This window comes from Pleurodeles waltl, unplaced genomic scaffold, assembly GCF_031143425.1.
Source record: "Pleurodeles waltl isolate 20211129_DDA unplaced genomic scaffold, aPleWal1.hap1.20221129 scaffold_71, whole genome shotgun sequence".
Taxonomy (NCBI): Eukaryota; Metazoa; Chordata; class Amphibia; order Caudata; family Salamandridae; genus Pleurodeles; species Pleurodeles waltl.
Window position 1 is genome coordinate 2,267,515 of NW_027150392.1, and position 21,879 is coordinate 2,289,393.

Sequence of the window (21,879 nt, forward strand, 5' to 3'; positions counted from 1 at the left end):
ACTCCACTTGCCAGTATCCCACAGACAGATCTGGTACCATTGAAGAGCATCCACCACATAGCTGCCAGATTCACTGAAGGGCTGAGGAAGAACACACAGATGAATCCTGGACCTGTGTAACGCCATCACTCCTTCACCTCTGTAAGAAACATCTTGATTTCCAGTATGAACACCTCCTACAGTCCCAGCACTGGATGTGATTCTACAAGTGACCCATTATCCTGAATCCCATGATAACCTGTACTGTCTGCCTTCATGCACAGTGCTCAATAGCCCTGTAGCTAGGTTTGCTCTCTGTAATTACCCTACATGCAGATATTCACAGAGGCCCACATGTCATGATTATAGATTATGCTTATATCCACCAGAGCAGTTTGTCTACAGTTCTGTAAGTGCTGGAGGCATTAGCAGAGAAAACTGCATCTAATCATGCATACTGGTGCAGTGATCCAAACACATTTACAGAGTGTTAGCCTGCACTAAGCAATAAATCCCATTACGTGGTCCTTGATTATAACAGTATATTTTTCCTACAGTGCTTAGGACTCAGTTGCAATGCATAGCTGAAAATTATACATATATGTTCTTTCAACAGGTCGGTGTCTATTTATGATTATTGTAAAAGGCACCAGAGCTTAAATTGTATGGTAATTAATATGGTTTGGTGATTTGCTCATGTGCCTGTGTGCGTTTATAGGCGTTTGTGTGTGTGTGTGTGTGCGTGCATGTGTGTATGTGTGTTCATGTGCATGCATGTGAAGGAGTTATGAGGTGGATGGTTCAGCCAGCATCAGCAAAAACTCTAGAGTCAGCCGTGAATTGCATAACTAGATTGGATATTCAAAGTAAAAAAGTTGGCTATTTTGAAACTGTTTGTGTGTTGTGGATAATGTAGCAACAAAAGACACTGGTGGTCATTCCGACCCTGGCGGTAAAATCCGCCAGGGCCGGGGACCGCGGATGCACCGCCAACAGGCTGGCGGTGCATCCATGGGCATTCTGACCGCGGCGGTTCAGCCGCGGTCAGAAACGGGAAACCGGCGGTGTCCCGCCGGTTTCCCGCTGCCCTGGGGAATCCTCCACGGCGGCGCTGCTTGCAGCGCCGCCATGGGGATTTCGACCCCCTTACCGCCATCCTGTTCCTGGCGGTTTTCGCCGCCAGGAACAGGATGGCGGTAACGGGTGTCGTGGGGCCCCTGGGGGCCCCTGCAGTGCCTATGCCAATGGCATGGGCACTGCAGGGGCCCCCTAACAGGGCCCCACCAAGATTTTCAGTGTCTGCCATGCAGACACTGAAAATCGAGACGGGTGCAACTGCACCCGTCGCACCCTTTCCACTCCGCCGGCTCCATTCGGAGCCGGCATCCTCGTGGAACGGGGTTTCCCGCTGGGCGGGCAGGCGGGCGGCCTTCTGGCGGTCGCCCGCCCGCCCAGCGGGAAACTCAGAATAACCGCGGCGGTCTTCTGACCGCGCAGCGGTATTCTGGCGGCTCCCGCCGGCCCTGCGGTTACCGCGGCCGGCAGGAGTCAGAATGACCCCTACTGTCACACCTGAAACAGTCTCTGGTTCCAGACACACTCTGGGAAATCATTGTGAATTATTTTTATCAACAATGCAAAGGCATTTCTATAAATATAATTCCCTTAGAGAACACCCATCAACTAAATCCCCACTGTGTTTTGGGATTTGCCTTCCTCTGCTCATCCTGCATGTGGCAGTATTGCCACATTGACAGTATCCTGGGTAGGAAGGGGTTAGAGAGGAGAGTCCCTCCCCTGCTTCAATTCATGATGACATGAGGCAGTCTTGCCTCTGTATACACCACACCCCTAGAACCTTTAGCAGAAATGCCCCCCACCACTCCTTCCCTTCCTCGTTGTCTCAAGAGACACCCACACCTGCTGCTGAAGGGGGTCTCATGACGTGTATTTGTAGTTGTTGGAGTGACCCTCTGTGGAAAGAGGATCCCGTTTGTGATGTCTGTGGGGTGGGGGACAGGGGAGAAGGACAGCGGGAGGCGTCTAAACTCACTGCTCTGCAGGAAGGTGGCCCTCCCTCTATAGCGGCCATGACAGGGTTTGGTAGGATCATGTGTGGCTGGGCCTCCACCATCCAAGCCGAAGGGAAGCGCCCCCCAGTACCTGCTACAGGGATGACAGAAGGCAGTGCCACTATCAACAGAAAGTAAAAGCCTGGAGGGGCAAAGTAATACAAATGTGTTAGCTTTGAGGGTTTCAGAGGCTTTTGAAATAATTGGATGAATTCCTTACTCGTCTGCCTCATAAGGGGATTTAAGCCTACATATTTTTTCCTCCTTGGTCATGTGTGTGTACAAAGAGTAAAAGACTTACAAAGGGAACGCATGTCTTATCTACTTCACCGGAGGACAAGGAACTGATCTCAGCAAGGAGAGTGAGAGTGAGGTGCCCTCATTCAGGGATACCTGCTCTCATAACCCTGCAAGAAATGCAAAGGATGATATGACAGCCAGTCCAGGACAGAAGACAAGTACATGTGTGTGAGGGCACCCCTGCACTAGCAGAGGTGGCCCCACGAACCCCAGGCCCATTTTCCCAGACTTCATGAGTGTGGGGATGCCATTTTATGCGTGTACTGGACATAGGTCAATACCAGCCCAGGAAGGCAGAACAATGGATTTTCTTTGGGAGAGGGGTGTTACACCCTCTCCCTTTGGAAATAGGAGCGTCTGGATACAGTTTCTTTGGTCAGAAATCAAAGTGGAGATTTCAGAGGAATCCTCCTGGAATCTTGCATGCTTAATATGAGGAACCACCCAAGAGGGAGACCCTAAGTAGCCCTGAAAGGGGGATTGGTCACCAGCTGGGTGACCACATGTCAGAAGTGGACTCTGACGTCACCTGCCTGCACTGGCTACTCAGATGCTCCCAGAGTTCCTTGCCAACCTTGGATTCAAGATGGCAAAATCCAGGGAACCTCTGGAGGAGCTGTGGGCACCACCCCTGGGGTGGTGATGGACAGGGGAGTGCTCACTCCCCTTTCCTTTGACCAGTTTTGTGCCAGAGGAGGGAGTGGAGGTCCCTGAACCGATGTAGACTAGTTTATGCCAGGAGAGCATCAAATGAGCCCTTCAAAGCATACAAGTGGCTTGGAGAGGCTACCCCTCCCAAGCCTGTAACACCTATTTCCAAAGGGAGAGGGTGTAAAACCCCTCTCCCAAAGGAAATCCTTTGTTCTGCCTTCCTGGGCTTGAGCTGATCAAGCAACAGGATCAAGCAACAGGAGGGCAGAAACCTGTCTGTGAGGTGGGCTGCCTAGACATCCTCAGAAGGTTATAATGGTAATAGTGGGGGGTCCTCTAAGGAGCCCCCAGAGTGCATGGTATTATACAACCAATAGTTGCAAATGTATTGGGGTATGATTCCAACATGTCTGATACCAAACATGCCCATGTTTGTAGTTACCGTTATGTAGCTGGACATAGGTAGTGACGTATGTCCAGTACACGCATAAAATGGCGTCCCCGCACTCATGAAGTCCAGGGAAATGGGGCTGGAGTTTGGAGGGTCACCTCTGCTAGTGCAGGGGTGCCCTTACACACAGGTACTTGCACCCTGCCCTCTGGTCTAGGAGGGCCTGCCTAGGGGTGACTTATAGTGACCTGAGTGCAGTGAAATGGCAGTGAAAGGGTGCTTGCACCTTTTCATGCAGGCTGCAATGGCAGGCCTGCAGACCAGTTTCCATGGGCTCCCTACGGATAGCATAATATATGCTGTAGCCCATAGGGTTTCTCCCGGTAGTCCAATGCCCTGGGTACCTAGGTACTATATTCTAGAAACTTACAAAGGGGCACCAGTATGTCAAATGTGGAGTGAAATACAGCGTTTTGGGAGAGAGAGCATAGTTAATGGGGTTATGGTTAGCAGGATCCCAGTTAACACACTCAAACATACTGACAAACAATTAAACATAATAACAAACAGACAGAAAATGTCGGTAGCCATGCCAAGAAAGAGGGTACTTTCCTACAGGGTTGTACTTGGAATAGGGACTGGAGTTGCTGACACCCCAAAGGTTACTCTCGGTACATAGATTGGAGTTAATGACACTCCCAATGTATGCTAGAAACACAGACTGAGGTTACGAGGTTCACAAAATATCAAACACATCTAAAAGAACATTCTTCTTGACACTTGAGTTCAACAGAGAAACACAGAATTAAGGGCCTGATTGAGATCTTGGCGGATGACTTACTCTGTCACAACAGTGATGGATATCCTGTTCTCCGAAATATAAATCCAATTATATCCTATGGAACTTATATATTCAGCAGCCAGAATATCCATCACCATTGTGGTCCGTCAAGATCTCACTTAGGCCCTAAGGCCCATATTTATACTTTTTTAGCACCACGTTTGTGTCATTTTTGTATGCAAAAGCAGTGCAAACTTGCAAAATATAATTGAATTTTCTAAGTTTGCGCCGCTTTTGCGTCAAAAAATTATGCAAATGAGCTGCTAGAAAAGTATAAATATGGGCCTAAGTCTCTAGTCCATGAGCAACAAGAGATCAAGCGCCAGGGTTGGAGAGATGATCTAGAGGAAAGACAAAGAAGGAGTGATGAAGAAAAAATCACGGAGAAGGAACTGGAGAGGAGTCTAGAGTCTTGGAGCAACTGAATGTCCGGCCTGCTTACTACTATAAAGCATTAGTGCACACTAACCTGAAGGGAAGGTACTTACTTTAACAGGAATCTGAAGATGGCAGGAGGCTCAGGAGCTCAAGAGGAGGTGGAATTGTAGCTCATGAAGGAAAACACTGGAAGTGTCTCAGAGGCCAGGACCATGGAATCATCAGGATGGCTTGGAAGACTAGAGCACAGGTAGTTCCAGGCGACTCAGGAGATGAGTGTAGGGATGATACTTGCGCCGAAACTTTGGAGGATCTGTGTAGGAGGCTGGCCTGATGTGTGGTGGGTACCTATGGTACTTACACCTTATAGTGTTGAAGCTTCCTTTAGCTCAGGAACAAACCAAAGACCAGGCAGCCTTAAGATACAAGCAGAAGGCTTTATTACATGAACGGAGACTGGGGCTTGAGTGGCCAAGTCCAACAGTCTACATACAGGAAGTAATACATGATCTTTTATTTGTCCAAACCACAAGTCGTGTTCATACATTACATCAATTCTTGTCATCAATATATGGTCATTTCTTGAACATTGAGGTAGGTGTTACCGTTAATGTCTAGGTACCATACCAAATAAGGTATGATAGAATACTTGAGGGAAGTTGTAGAACATAGCCTACGCATTTCACACTGTAAGGTGGAACTTTCCATCCGAGAGAGACAGCAAGTGCACAGGATGGTACATTTCATCATGCATATTGCTCCAGCTTAGCGTGCATTGATACTTCATGAGCGCTGTCTTACTGGCAAGTCTTGCAACATAATGAGCTCCAAGCGAAGACACATAATAACAGTAAATACTATTTATTTGTATATAAGTCATGAGCAGTTCAACAAACAGGCCTAGTTATCATTGAGTATCACAGGGCCTAGTAGGCCCAAATGGAGGTAAGAGTGAAATGCATTTCCACATTCCGCCCTCTGATACTCAATTATAACCTACACTGTCCTTTGGAGCAGAATAGTCTCAGGGGTAACTTTCGCCTCAGGGGCAGCGTCTCCATAGTGCAGCTGGTGATATGCATCATTCCTCTTACAGCTTTGGTGCAGCCTTATCTTTATACACGTGGGACACACCTGTATTAGCCCACAGATCGTTATCAAAGCCACTACTCCTATTATTAGCGCCTCTATGAACCAAGAACCCCAATTGCTGAACCATGACCCTAATTGTTCCCAAATCCCCCCGGGGTCCGTAGATGCAAATACTTCCTTTGCCTCTTCATCTACTTCCTTTATATTTCCTATTGCTTTATTGATGTTGCCACTATTGTCCGGTATATGAACAGCAATACTGATGGATCACGGCACATACCCCACCATCCTTTGTGAGGATGATGTCTAATGCCATTCTGGTCGGACAGCTCTTAAGTCGGTGAGCTCCTCTGTGATATTTCCCAGAGCTGTCGCTGTGGAGATCTGCCAATGTCTCAACCAGCCCGGCCAGTCTGTGTTTTTTATTTTCAGAATGCATAACTTCTAGTGGTGGCACCATCACTCCCATTACTGCTAATACCTGGTCTATCCAAGAAGGGGTTCTCTTTTTGCTTTTCTTCCTTTGTGTTAGATCTGTTATCTGGGACAGGCTAGTTACATGTATTATGCATGGCAACACCAGTGCTGGGTAGAAGGTACCTCGCCATCCAGCCAGTAGTCTGAAGTAGGCGTTATTGCCACACACAAAGCAAAAACCCCTGGGCCCTGACAGACCCACGGACAGCCTTTTGGGGCCCACCCTTATCTTATCTAAGTTGGTATAGCTGAGGCAGTCACTGGTGCCCACTTGTATGTTGACATTGGCATCAGTGGTACCCTCCTGACAACGGGGGTCAACCTGGGGATTACGTGCAGAGAATTTCAAGATAGGGCACAGGTACTTTCTATCATTCTCTGCTATTTTCTTTTCTACTGGTGCGGAACCCTTTGTGTATTTAATGCACCATGGTGCCTTTTTATATCCATCTATCCTAAGGAATGGGGTGCCCATACTTCCTGCAGTCCTGTCACTGGGCGCCTGCCCCTCCTCGTCTACCGTTTTGGTATCCCTGCCCAATTGCTAGTACCCTGAAGTTGGGCCAGGATCAGATGATCCTCTGCTGAGGGGTCAGCCCCCTACATGCTGATGAATTTCAAGGTCTGTCCCTTCCGTATACTCTCTGGCTGCTCTTAACAGGTGTCTGGAGCTGCTGCTCTATGAGTATGTTCACCACGTTGCACGCCACATACTTGCTAAGTGTAATGGCTCTATGATTCATGGCGCTTTGGAGGTGCGTGGGCAAATGGGTACATACATAACAGTCTGATACATTTGCCGTTTCTACGTACAACTTGACTGTTTGCATAAACCTGTTGTATATATCTCCTTGTTCTCACTCCATGGTACCTGTCCCCCCTTTTTCTCGTCTCCTAATATCCCTGTCTCCATTCCCTCTGATACACTGACATGCTGTCCTCCACTCTTATTAACATAATTATTATCATCCAGAAATGGTATGTATGTTTTGTCTGCAAACAGTATTAATATAATTGTCTATAATATTTCTGGGACCGGGGTGCAGATAGCTTTCAGCACTGCAGGCCATTTCCTCTTGTCATTCTTTTTTTTAGGCATTGTTCTTGCCATTGGTATCAGTGACCAGAAGATGTTCCCTTTTTTCCCACCACAGTTAATTTATTTCCAGTGTCCTCTAATAAGTGTGTTGTTATTTCATCTATGGTACTCTAGAAGGTGGCATCAGAGGTTATCCAGCACTTAATGCCCATTCCGGTACATTTATAGGCAAATCCAGAATCCAGACAGCACCCGCTTGCTCCCTGTATTTTCAAAGGTGTGCAGCACGAGCAGTCCTATGAAGAGTCACCACAGTACCCGCTTGCGCCCCTTCACTTTGGCGAGGATGCAGCACCAGCAGTCCTATGAAGAGTCACTACAGTGCCCGCTTGCACCCCTTCACTTTGGCGAGGGTGCAGCCCGAGCAGTCCTATGAAGAGTCACCACGGTACCCGCTTGCGCCCCTTCACTTTGGCGAGGGTGCAGCCCGAGCAGTCCTATGAAGAGTCACTACAGTGCCCGCTTGCACCCCTTCACTTTGGCGAGGGTGCAGCCCGAGCAGTCCTATGAAGAGTCACCACAGTACCCGCTTGCGCCCCTTCACTTTGGCGAGGATGCAGCACAAGCAGTCCTATGAAGAGTTACCACAGTACCCGCTTGCGCCCCTTCACTTTGGCGCGGTGCAGCATGAGCAGTCCTATGAAGAGTCACCACAGTACCCGCTTGCGCCCCTTCACTTTGGCGAGGGTGCAGCACGAGCAGTCCTATGAAGAGTCACCACACTACCCGCTTGCGCCCCTTCACTTTGGTGAGGATGCAGCACGAGCAGTCCTGTCAGTGTCCCCTTGTCTTGTTCCTTGGTCGAAGGTTGTATTCCGGCGGTGGTGGCTGAACCCTTGTTGGCACCACAGGTGGTTGTTGCAACTCCGTTGGTCCCGCTGCTTTTTTGGTGTGGGAGCTGTGTGTCCAGGATGTTAGCCCCTCACACTTGACTGCAGTAGCTGTTGTCAGAAGGACCTGGTAAGGTCCCTTCCACCGGGGCTGTAGGCAATGGCATTTTCCAGACTGCAGTCCGTGTTCTGGTGGTGTTTCCTCCTCTGGTAAGGCCTGCAGCACCAGGCATTGGAGATTACACAGGGTCTCTTTTATTTTCTTGCAGTACTGTAACAATAGATCATCTGTTACTGCTAATGGTGCCACAGACATGTGGCCAGGGATGTGCATGGGGCAGCCAAACAGCATCTCATGCGGGCTCAGCTTTGTCACTCTGTCGGGGGTACTTCTCATGATGATCAGTGCCAATGGTAGCGCATCAATCCAGGAGAGTTGGGTGGATGCACAGATCTTCCCTATCTTGTTACACCATTCTTTCTTTCAACAGCTCCTGCTGCAGGTGGATAGTATGCACAATGCAATTTCTGGGTGACCCCTAGCCTTGTGCAGAGTCCCTGTATTACCTGAGTAATTAACCCTGGTCTGTTGTCAGAACTCCGGAGTGCTGGGACCCCATACCTGGGATAAGTCCTTTCAACAGGCACTTAGCTACTGTCTGTGAATCACAATTCTTTGTGGGATAGGCTTCTGTCCATTTACTAAACATGCACACAATGACCAAAACATGTCTAAACTTGTGTGTCGGGGCATTTCAATGAAGTCCATTTGTAGGTTATTGAAGGGTCCATACGGCAATGGAAAGTGGCCTGATGCAGTGGGTGTGCCTTTGCCTGTGTTGTGCTGAGCACAAATAGTGCATTGCTTGCATAAATGTTCTGCATACTGGCGAAATCTTGGGCTGAACCAACATTGGGAAAACAAACGGATCATTCCATCTCGCCCCACATGCGAGGGACCATGGAAGAGGTGGGCCATGGAGGAGAGCAACACTGATGGCATATTTTACCATTTGGGGCTACCCAAACCCCCCCCCCATTCTGTATAGATCGTCCCCTCTTCCATTCCTCTAACTCCTGTTCCCCAGCCTGTTCCTGAAAACATTTAGCATTAAAGTATGTGCATTCCTCTTTAACCAGTGGGGCAAATGTCACCTGCACCATTTCTTACTCGCACCCACTTAGGGCTATTCTCCTTGCTTCCCTGTCAATGAATGCATTACCGATGGAGGCATAATCCTTGGCAGAGGTGTGAGCTGCACACTTTACAATGGCAACCCTTTTTGGTAAGAGCAATGCCTGCAACAGCTCGGCAATCAATGATGCATGTTGTATGTGTTGGCTAGCTTAAGTGAGGAATCCCCACATTGCCCACAGCTGGCCAAAGTCATGTGTTACTCCAAAAGCATATTGACTGTCTGTGTAGATATTTACTGACCTTCCCTCCGCCAGTTTGCAGGCCCTCGTCAGTGCAATTAATTCTGCTGCCTGGTCACTTTTTACTGTTGCCAACCTTCCTCCTTCCAGCAGTCTCTTTGCTGTACCTACGGCATAAGCAGCCTGCAATGTCCCCCTCTGCATCTGGAAATGGGGTATCTCTGATATCTGGTCTTACTTTTGTGTGACTATCAACTGCCAAGATGCAGTCATGGAAGGAGTTGTCTATGGAGGGGTCATCATGATCTCGTTCTGTTGGAAGGAGACAGGAAGTCTTCAGTGTGGTGCATCTTTTAATGATGATAATTGGTGCCAGTAATGTCAACTCATATCGAGAGAGGCAAGCGTTTGTTAGGTGCTGTGTTTTTGTGGTAATCAGTAATGTGTCCACGGCATGTGGAACGTGTAAAATCATTGTGTGCCAGCACAACATTTTCTGACTGCTCCACTGCCAGGGAAGTGGCAGCCACCGCCCTCAGACATGGTGGAAGTGCTGCCGCAACAGGTTCTAGGGTGGCAGAGTAGTAGGCCACTGGGTGGTAGAAGGAGCCATGTTTCCGGGCCAGCACTCCCAAGGAGCAGCCTCCCTTCTCATGACAGAATAAGTGGAAGTCTTTTGTATAATCTGGGAGCCCTAGTGCTAGTGCTGCACACAGTTCTCTTTTCAACTTTTAAAAGTCTTCCTCACAGTCTTGGGGCCAGGGGTCTTCATCTGGCACTTCTTTGTGTGTGAGTTTCTGGAGTGGGCGCTACAAGGGAAATATCTGGGACTCAGTGCTTGCAGTAGCCTGCTACTCCCAGAAAGGCCCTCGCTTCCTTCTGCGTCTGTGGTCTGGGATATTGTGTTGACTGCTATCCTGTCTGGAAGTAACTTCCGTGTCCGCTGGGGTAGTTCATTGCCTAAATACTGTACTTTTTCCTGGCAGAACTGCAATTTCTGTGTTAATTGAGCATCGTCCCAGGAGTGCAGTTCACTGTCTGTGAAGCTGAGCTGGGATGCATCCCAGGTGTATGCTTGTGGTAGGGGGGATGCACTCTTGGTGTGCTGAGTGTAGCTGGGGTGAACTTGGGGATGTTGGATCATTAAGTCAGCAGGCGCCAATTTCCTCCCTATGTGATCTCTTATCATTTTCATTTACGTCTGCCAGCGTTATCCTTTTGTCTATTAGATCTGTTAATAATGTGCGGCATTTGGCACTGTCTGCTCTAAGCAACATTTTATTTTGTGCTGCAGGGGAGCCGCGTGGGGTGGTGTCGGGGTGGACCTTTAAGACGCGGGCTGTGAAATGCTTTCCCTCCTCCTGCCTGTTATAGTGGTAGTGCCCTGTGAAGCCTCTGCAGGCATATTAATGTTGTGCTGTTTGTGATGTGCATTTATGCATATTTCCCATATTCGTTGCTGCATCCCATCGGCATCCAAAGCACTGTCCCCTGAGTTATCATCAAAATATTGTACCCAGTTTGTTTTGACCAGGAGGGGCATCTTCTCCCCCCTTCCCTCACATTCTTTTTGTAACTACGTGCTAATGTTGCTGAGTTTTCCAGCAGCATGAGCTACTTCCTCTCTAATTTCTTTCAGCAACACTGTGTCTGTCACTTTCTTAAGTTCCATTCTCTGTACTTCCTCTTTTACCAGGTGCTGCGCCAAGGCACAAAAAGCTGCCTTCTCAGCTGTGGACAGCGGAGAGGGTTCAGTCCCTGTCACTGAGTGCTCCGGAGTGTCTTTCTTCACTGGAGCAACTACGTTATTTGTATTTCTCATTCTCCCCATTAGTATGTCTTCCATCAGTTGGTCTTCTCCCTCTTCCCCTTCTATGCTTTGTTCCTGTGGTTGTGCACCTACCACAGGAAGAGATAGGAATGTCCCTACTACCTCTAGTGCCCTTTCTCTCCACTCCTCCATTTTCCCTTTGTCTTTTTATCTCAGAATAGAAGCCCTATTTCAATTCCAACAATTCCTTATGCACTTTCTCTGTCACATCGCTAGTCACACGCAAGTCACTCAACACAGTATCGCACATCCAGAATGCGTCCCATTCAAGAGGTCGAACTTTCCACTCTTTAACAATCAAAATCTGTCTCAAAAAGGTCAATTTATTTATATCATAGGTGCCTGTTTTAGGGTACTGCAAGTCTGGTCTCTTGGCCATCAACCTGTTCCACTTATCAAGGAAGAACAGTGTCTTAAAGCCTTGTTTAACTGCGACCTGGTGCGCTGGGGAATCCCGAGGCGGTGAGGGGCGATTGGTACCCAAATCCCTTTTACTTTGAGGGTTACCCATAGTTGGGATGTAATCTTCCCTTGTGGTGCTACACAGACAATCCAGCTGTACTTAGCGTGGGGAAACAAAGGGTGTCGACAGGCTGTTTCTGCTGCTTATGCCCAATGGAACATGAGGGAGCAGACAGTGGAAACCACAAGCAATCAGGCACTCACCTGCCAGCAGCGCAAATATTATTAGTCAAGCAGAGAGAGCATTTCAATTATGCCACATTACACTTGGTACTAGTTCACCGTAAGCATTCACAAGTTAGAAATAGGAAGAGGCCAAAGGTGCAGTTTTACCGGTGTCCTTACACAGCCAGAAGAGATGACAGAAAGTAGCGATGGAAGGTAAAAATCCCACACCCTTGCGTTCTTGACCAAAGAGGCCAAGGTGCGGCTGTAAGAGCGTTAAGCCTACCAAATCCACAGGAGACATCACACAGGTAAAGCAGTAGATGGTGAACACTGGAGGCACTGATATTCATACAGACAATACAAGAAGCGGGGGACTATCCCTCAACTAGTACAGTGTGATCTACCCTTTGCAGTTTTTCTGCCAGCCCCTTCTGTGGAGTAGGAGCCCAAGCATGAACAACATTACACAGAAGAGGGTAGTGAGAAGTAATGTCTCAGTGATGGATACCTTGTCATCTGACGGCATCAGTAATCTTAATATATCTGTCACAGTCCTAAAAGGAAACCCTGTTCTGGTAAGGGTAGCAGCCTAGAAGTGTAATTTTCTGTAGAATGTCAGAATACCCCTTTAGACAAAGATAATGTACTTACCATAATCATCCGCTCATTCGGCCTACAGACGTGTGCTCAGACATTCAACATCACACAAAAAGCTAATATTTCACACAATGCAACATTACCTCCTGCATACAAAGCATTCAAAGAGAGCAAAATATCTATACAGCAAACAATGGTACCAAGACAGTAGAATCCTCTTTAAGACACAAAATAATCAAAAACCACCACCCGCCTCCCCTGTGCCCTAGTGAGCTCTCGTGGACAAACCAGAGGCCCCCGGGGTATAAGCGTCTAGAAGAAAGGAGCAAAATTAACCAGTCTGAGGTGTAGGCAGGCAAACCAGCAGAGCACCCCCTCCCTGCTGTACTGAGGAAGACCTCTACTGCCCCTCTGGCCATGTTTCCACTTAAGCCCCTCCAGCTGGGTACATGACTGTCACAACCCCTCCAGCTGTGACCAGAGACCACCTCACTGGGTGTCCTGGAAAACAAGCACATTAGCCCCACTGTCAGAGTCACCAGATCCTCGGAGTCTGTGCACGTTCCCAACACTTCCACCACAAGACAGCTCCAATACTCTGATTAGAATTATAACAGAGTCCAAGTTGGGAAAAGGGGATTAGGAAGGGAACAACTGGAAAGGAGACCTGTGGGAAGCAAAAGGTTAAAACACACAATATCAAGATTATATTTTATTAGTCAGTACTAGATTATAACTCTAAGCATTATCATTCTAAAAATCATAAACAACCTATAAATGGACTTAAACAATTAGGCTTCAAGATTACTGGCTACCTGAGAGGAAATCAAGGAATGGTTAAATGCAATGTTTAGATTAAAAACATTATAATTTGCATGAGGATCAAGGATAAAACATCCCTATAATTTCTAAAACGTCATATCTAGAACTCTAGCATTTTGTTCTTTCAAGAATTGTCAGAAAACATGAATTGTGTGCGCATTGTATACTTTCACCAAGGTTGTAAATACCATAGGATGATTGTGTACCATGAATAACATAAGTTAGACTCGAGAAATAAATCACGCATCTTGCTGACTAGAAAGCTACCTCGTAAATGCCATGAAGAGGGAGCTCATTATGAACACTGTTATATTAAAACACAAGCAAGAGAATCGCGTTTCTTGCCGATTTGAAGATCACCATGAAAATGCCAGAAAACAGTTAGCGCACAATGAATAACATGAATTACACATGAGAAATGAATCGCGCTTCTCGCCGATTCGAATGCCACCATGAAAATGCCAGGAAATGGTATGCCACAATGAATATCAAGGGTTAAAGCACGAGGAAAGAATCGCGCAACTTGCCGATTCGAATGTATCCATATGAATGCCTGGAAATGGTAACACACAATGAATATCAAGGGTTAAATTACGAGGAAAGAATCACGCAACTTGCCGATTCGAATGTCACCATATGAATGACTGGAAATGGTAACGCACAATGAATATCAAGGGTTAAAGCACGAGGAAAGAATTGTGCATCTTGCCGATTCGACTGTCACCATTTGAACGCCTGGAAATGGTAACGCACAATCAATATCATGAATTAAACACGAGTAAAGAATCTCGCGTCTAGCCAATTCGAATACCAACATGAAAATGCCCAATAAACATCAAGCACACTTTCACACACACAAGAGTCAAAGGGGCATATTTATACTCCGTTTGCGCCGATTGTGCGTCAAAGATTTTGACGCACAATCAGCGCAAACGTTGCCCTGTATTTAAACTTTGACACCCGAGCCCGCGGACGACAAAATTTCGCCGTGTGCGTCATTTTTTGGATGCGGCAACCCGCCCTGCGTTAATGATATGCAAGGTAGGCATTCCCGTCCAAAAAATGACTTAAACGGCAGTGCGTCGTATTTATGCTTTTGGGCAAAAATGACGCACAGCCGGGAGGCGGAGCAAGAAAATGTCGCACAGCGCGACAGCGTAGGCGTTAAAATGGGGCAAACACACCTGTATTTAATCAGAACACACAGAACAAACAGCAGAGCAGCAGAGCAGCAACAGGGAGCCATGGAGGTGATTCTAATCCAGCGTACACGCAGACGCAGAGCTCAGCAGCAACAACAGCAGCTACAACAACACCAGCAGGGACCCCAAAGGCAGCACAGAAGGCAGGAGAGGATATTCCGCCCAAGAACCACCCTGCAGGGCCTCAGGGAACACGACATCATACAGAGGTACCGGTTGAACTGGCAGGCCATTCAGCAGCTGCTGCAAAACATTGAACAGCAGTTGGCCCCCACTTTGGTGACACCCCACACCATACCAACAGAAACAAAGCTGCTTGCCGTACTCCACATGCTGGCAAGTGGCTCTTTTCAAACAACTGGTGCCTTGGTAGGCGGAATATCACAACCATCATTCTCCGCATTTCTGCCCAAAGTACTGGATGCCATCATTTGCCTGACACACCGTCACATCTGCTTCCCTAACACACTGCAGAAGCAGCAGGAAACTAAACAGGGGTTCTACGCAATCAGTGGCTTCTCACACGTCCTTGGTGCAATCGACTGCACACATGTACGCCTTCTGCCACCTGCTGCAACTGAACACCTCTACCGCAACAGGAAGCACACACATTCAATCAACGTGCAGGCCATAGTCGATCACCAAGGAATGTTCACCAACATCGTGGCTAAATATCCTGGGAGTGTACATGACTCATTCATCTTCCGTCACTGCACCATCAACCAACACTTCCAGGATGGACGGTATGGCAATGGACTACTTGTTGGTAAGTACAAAAACCTACTTATATACACACTGCACAGCAACCCTCTAGGACACACAACACATCCACCACAACAGCAACATGTCAACAGGAACACACTGAGGTCCTTATATCACTAGCCATGTTTCTTAAGTCACCATTGAACCTGTCACACATCGGAATTTACTGTACAGTCTAATGTGAAGACATTAATGAGTGTGGTTGCCGAAATGTCACCTTGCAAATTGTAAGTGTCCCAATGACCTGTACATTAATATACTGCATAAGCCTAAAGGTATGGGATGTCCAGGGTACTTTGCTATGGACTTGTTAAAAACACTTATAAATTAAACTCTACATTGAACTATCAACTCACCCCAAGTGAAGGCACAAGGACACCTATATCACAAGTCACAATGCTAGGGAGGGCACACTGCACTGAAAATCCCAAAACATACTGATGACAAACGGTTAGCAGACAAACACTTGCTCAGCCAAGGAAACAACACAATGCAGATGGTATAGCCTACAAGTATAGGATGTCACATCAGTACACAAAAGAGTCAAAGACAACACAAGACTACTACTGCCATGAAAGCTCTTTTAAATAGTGCCAGCTACATCAACATGATCCCATTCTTTTTCTCTTTCAGCTGATCAGGGGTATGGCATCCAGCCATGGATAATGACACCATTTGGCAACCCGAGTACTGCTGCAGACCGTGCATTCAACGAGGCTCATAAGAGGACACGCAGCATTGTCGATTGGACCTTCGGCATCCTCAAGTCAAGGTTCTGCTGCCTCGACATCACTGGTGGTAGCCTACTATATTCCCCCGAGATGGTCTGTAGGATCATCCTCACATGTGCAATATTGCACAACATTTGTCTCAAAAGGAACATTCCCCTCCTGGAACCAGAACCATACATGCCTGAAGACGAGGAAGAGGAGGATGCTGCCCTGCAACAGGAGGGGGAACAACCAAACACTGCTGCTGGAGTGCGTAGGCGCCAACACATTGTGAACAATTTTTTTAAATTATTATCACCATCACCACTTAATGAACTATTGTAAATAAACACTGATAACAAACACCACATCATGGTCTGGCTATTCATTTCTGCACACCTTTAGCTCTAAATATCAGAAGAAGAGTGTCGCCTCATGGAGCATTAATGATATAACAATCAGGACACAGAAAAATACACTACAAATGTGATGCCTATCATACAACGGTCACATACACACACAATGTAAATGACTGACATCCTGTACAGTTCACCTTTGAAGGGCAATAGGTGAGGACCACACCTATTACACACATACATGTAGGAAACATGGTTCATCGCAGCAGAGGGCACACAACTAAAACATCATCACTCAACTAGGGGAAAACAGGCCTCATACATCAGGCAGTTGACATGCTTTTGCTTCAGGAACAGGAATGTATGACCAGACTCTTGGCAGCAGTAATTCCAACTACATACAATCTTTGCAATGACTATCTGTCACTAGAGTTACACATAAGCAGAACATACACAGCACAAGTGTCACACATATGACAAGCATCCAGCACATCACATCCCATCTACATGTCAGCCCTTTTCTAAAAACCTGACACACCCATGCGCCTGGTCAGAGCCCACCTGTCTGAAGAGGTCCCTGGAATGCTGATATGTGTACCTTGAGATTCCCTCATCTACACACACACACTCACAAGAGTCATCCAGTGTGCCACACCCTTTCCTATGCCTACCATTGTCATAGTACCATCTCACTGCATGGAAGTCAGCTCAAATAATACACTGGCTTGGAGTTTTTAAGGCCTGGTATCACCTGTAGATTGATTCTCGTATGAAAGGTACTGTAGGCCATTTTAAAGCAAATCTCATCCAACAGGACTTGTGAGACACTGATGGAGGCCACACCAGTGATCCCCTCCATGCACACCACCCAAATTTACATGCCCGTCCCTGCTGATGCCTCCTACAGCATAGATGTTGACATTTGGGCAATTACACCACTAAGCGTTGCTACTAATGTTGCCGTGTAACACTTTATCAGGGTTCATGTGTCACCTTCAAATCAACACAGGACATACACAGTGTGACATGTCAACTGTCTACTGCTCCCTCTGACCAGTCCTAGTCAGACCACTGATCATGTCATTTGTGAAAGAGCTGGCTCCTGATTGACCCAGCATCCTGTCAGCCTTACTGGCACCTGTCCGTGGGTCACCCTAAAGATACCTGGTGGCCACCTATGGACCACACTTGCTGTCCAAAACCTCTCTTTCCTCAGAGGCTAATTTGTCATTTGCCTCATCAATGTATACTCAAATACATTGTATTGCATCATCTGACTTTTCTTTGTATCATATTTGTGGCAGTGCCCTTGAATAGCTAAATCATGGCCCATCCGTTGTCTGGGCCTCATTAATGCCTAAACTACAAAGTGTGACAGTGTACCTGGGCCATAGCCTTTGATGGTGTACGTGGCCTCCAGCAGAACCAGCAACCTCAGATAATGTCCATGAAAAGTCGACACATATGAGGACCCTGACAGTTCACACGCTGAGTAAAATTGTTCAAATAATAGAGATGGCTCATGTGTGGTGAATACCAGCCATTTACTTCTGCACAGAGGCTATGATGTTTCCTGATGCATTTCCATCCACAGAGGCCAACTTGAGTACAAATGTTGCAATAACACATGCCGGATCCAGACACCTGAGACATTCTCTCTCTCAGCACACCACGGTTGCCCAGTTGAAACTCTCATTACACCATCCACAGTGACAGGGTGGGACCATCCACGTGTAGGTTACCATGTCCTCAATGACTTTACTCACATTTAGCTACAAACGATACTCATTAGATACACGATTAGCTGCCAATAACTCATGATAAGACCTGGACGTTACAGTGACAACATACACCTTAACAGTTGATACTGGATCAACATTAGACCACACACATGTACATGTACCATCCAATCAACAAAATGTTTGCAAGCAGCCCATCACAGTAGTGCCCCAGTAGTGACCTAGCAGGAAGATTGAAACATGCCACTAAACCAGGTAATGCATAAAGGGCCACATACATCAAAAACCTATTTGCTATCATGACATTAGGAACGTTGAGAATTTGCTATTAAATCAATGCTAAATGGTATGTCAGAATTCTCCAAAGAAGTAATAGGTGTAGGAGGCTGGACTGGCTTGTAGTGAGTACCAAGGGGTACTTGCACCTTGCACCAGGCCCAGTTATCCCTAATTAGTGTATAGGGTGTCTAGCAGCATAGGCTGATAGATAATGGTAGCTTAGCAGAGCAGCTTAGGCTGAACTAGGAGACGAGTGAAGCTCCTACAGTACCACTAGTGTCACTTGCACAATATCATAAGAAAACACAATACACAGATATACTAAAAATAAAGGTACTTTATTTTTATGACAATATGCCAAAGTATCTCAGTGAGTACCCTCAGCATGAGGATAGCAATTATACACAAGTTATATGTACACAATACCAAAAATATGCAGTATAGTCTTAGAAAACAGTGCAAACAATGTATAGTTACAATAGGATGCAATGGGGACACATAGGGATAGGGGCAACACAAACCATATACTCCAAAAGTGGAATGTGAACCACGAATGGACCCCAAACCTATGTGACCTTGTAGAGGGTCGCTGGGACTATAAGAAAATAGTAAGGGTTAGAAAAATAGCCCTCCCCAAGACCCTGAAAAGTGAGCGCAAAGTGCACTGAAGTTCCCCAAAGGACAAAGAAGTCGTGATAGGGGAATAATGCAGGAAAGACACAAACCAGCAATGCAACAACGATGGATTTCCAATCTAGGGTACCTGTGGAACAAGGGGACCAAGTCCAAAAGTCACAAGCAAGTCGGAGATGGGCAGATGCCCAGGAAATGCCAGCTGTGGGTGCAAAGAAGCTTCTACTGGACAGAAGAAGCTGAGGTTTCTGCAGGAACGAAAAGGGATAGAGACTTCCCCTTTGATGGACGAATCTCCCTTGCCGTGGAGAGTTGTGCAAAAGTATTTTCCTGCCAAAAGACCGCCAACAAGCCTTGCTAGCTGTAAATCGTGCGGTAAGTGTTTTTGGATGCTGCTGTGGCCCAGGAGGGACCAGGATGTCGCAAATTGCGTCAGGAGAGAGAAGGGACATCGAGCAAGACAAGAAGCCCTCTCAGCAGCAGGTAGCTCCCGGAGAAGTGCCAGAAACAGGCACTACAATGATGCGTGAAACGGTGCTCACCGAAGTTGCACAAAGGAGTCCCACGTCGCCGGAGACCAACTTAGAAAGTCGTGCAATGCAGGTTAGAGTGCCGTGGACCCAGGCTTGGCTGTGCACAAAGGATTTCCGCCAGAAGTGCACGGAAGCCGGAGTAGTTGCAAAAGACGCGGTTTCCAACAATGCAGTCTGGCGTGGGGAGGCAAGGACTTACCTCCACCAAACCTGGACTGAAGAGTCACTGGACTGTGGGAGTCACTTGGACAGAGTTGCTGGATTCAAGGGACCACGCTTGTTGTGCTGAGAGGAGACCCAAGGGACCGGTAATGCAGCTTTTTGGTGCCTGCGGTTGCAGGGGGAAGATTCCGTCGACCCACGGGAGATTTCTTCGGAGCTTCAAGTGCAGAGAGGAGGCAGACTACCCCCACAGCATGCACCACCAGGAAAACAGTCGAGAAGGCGGCAGGATCAGCGTTACAGAGTTGCAGTAGTCGTCTTTGCTACTTTGTTGCAGTTTTGCAGGCTTCCAGCGCGGTCAGCAGTCGATTCCTTGGCAGAAGGTGAAGAGAGGGATGCAGAGGAACTCTGATGAGCTCTTGCATTCGTTATCTAAAGTTTCCCCAGAGACAGAGACCCTAAATAGCCAGAAAAGAGGGTTTGGCTACCTAGGAGAGAGGATAGGCTAGCAACACCTGAAGGAGCCTATCAGAAGGAGTCTCTGATGTCACCTGGTGGCACTGGCCACTCAGAACAGTCCAGTGTGCTGGCAGCACCTCTGTTTCCAAGATGGCAGAGGTCTGGAGCACACTGGAGGAGCTCTGGACACCTCCCAGGGGAGGTGCAGGTCAGGGGAGTGGTCACTCCCCTTTCCTTTGTCCAGTTTCGCGCCAGAGCAGGGCTAAGGGGTCCCCTGAACCGGTGTAGACTGGCTTATGCAGAATTGGGCACATCTGTGCCCATGAAAGCATTTCCAGAGGCTGGGGGAGGCTACCCCTCCCCTGCCTTCACACCATTTTCCAAAGGGAGAGGGTGGAACACCCTCTCTCAGAGGAAGTCCTTTGTTCTGCCATCCTGGGCCAAGCCTGGCTTGACCCCAGGGGGGCAGAAACCTGTCTGAGGGGTTGGCAGCAGCAGCAGCTGCAGTGAAACCCCAGGAAAGGCAGTTTGGCAGTACCAGGGTCTGTGCTACAGACCACTGGGATCATGGGATTGTGCCAACTATGCCAGGATGGCATAGAGGGGGCAGTTCCATGATCATAGACATGTTACATGGCCATATTCGGAGTTACCATTGTGAAGCTACATATAGGTAGTGACCTATATGTAGTGCACACGTGCAATGGTGTCCCCGCACTCACAAAGTCCGAGGATTTGGCCCTGAACATTGTGGGGGCACCTTGGCTAGTGCCAGGGTGCCCTCACACTAAGTAACTTTGCACCTAACCTTTACCAGGTAAAGGTTAGACATATAGGTGACTTTTAAGTTACTTAAGTGCAGTGTAAAATGGCTGTGAAATAACATGGACGTTATTTCACTCAGGCTGCAGTGGCAGGCCTGTGTAAGAATTGTCAGAGCTCCCCATGGGTGGCAAAAGAAATGCTGCAGCCCATAGGGATCTCCTCGAACCCCAATACCCTGGGTACCTCAGTACCATATACTAGGGAATTATAAGGGTGTTCCAGTAAGCCAATGTAAATTGGTAAAATTGGTCACTAGCCTGTTAGTGACAATTTGAAAGAAATGAGAGAGCATAACCACTGAGGTTCTGGATAGCAGAGCCTCAGTGAGACAGTTAGGCATCACACAGGGAACACTTACATATAGGCCGCAAACTTATGAGCACTGGGGTCCTGGCTAGCAGGGTCCCAGTGACACATAACCAACATACTGAAAACATAGGGTTTTCACTATGAGCACTGGGCCCTGGCTAGCAGGATCCCAGTGAGACAGTGAAAACACCCTGGCATTCACTCACAAACAGGCCAAACGTGGGGGTAACAAGGCTAGAAAGGGGCTACTTTCTCACACAATCCCCCCCCCCCCCCCCCCCCAAACGAAGGACAATAAGGCTAACCTTGGCCAGTTGAGACTTTATTGTCTAAGTGGTGATAAGTAGAGAGTAGCTCTGCAATAGACTGGTTACTCCCTTTATCATCCACTATATGGTTACTTCCCTGTGGGGATGTAAACCACCCTGTTTGAAGTTTTTTAGCTAAGCAACAATGTGAAGATGTATTTTCAGAGTTTCTATCAGTAAGTTTTAGTTTAGAGCAGTGGGAACTGTCCACTGAACCTATTTGTAGTGATGGAAA

The 21,879-nt window shown here is 47.4% G+C and overlaps 1 protein-coding gene across 1 annotated transcript in view; it reads left to right on the top strand.

Moving 5' to 3' along the window:
- LOC138280279 (CD5 antigen-like) overlaps nucleotides 1-21,879 on the top strand; it is a 527,257-nt gene that overhangs the window by 118,707 nt on the left and 386,671 nt on the right. The window lies entirely within an intron of this gene.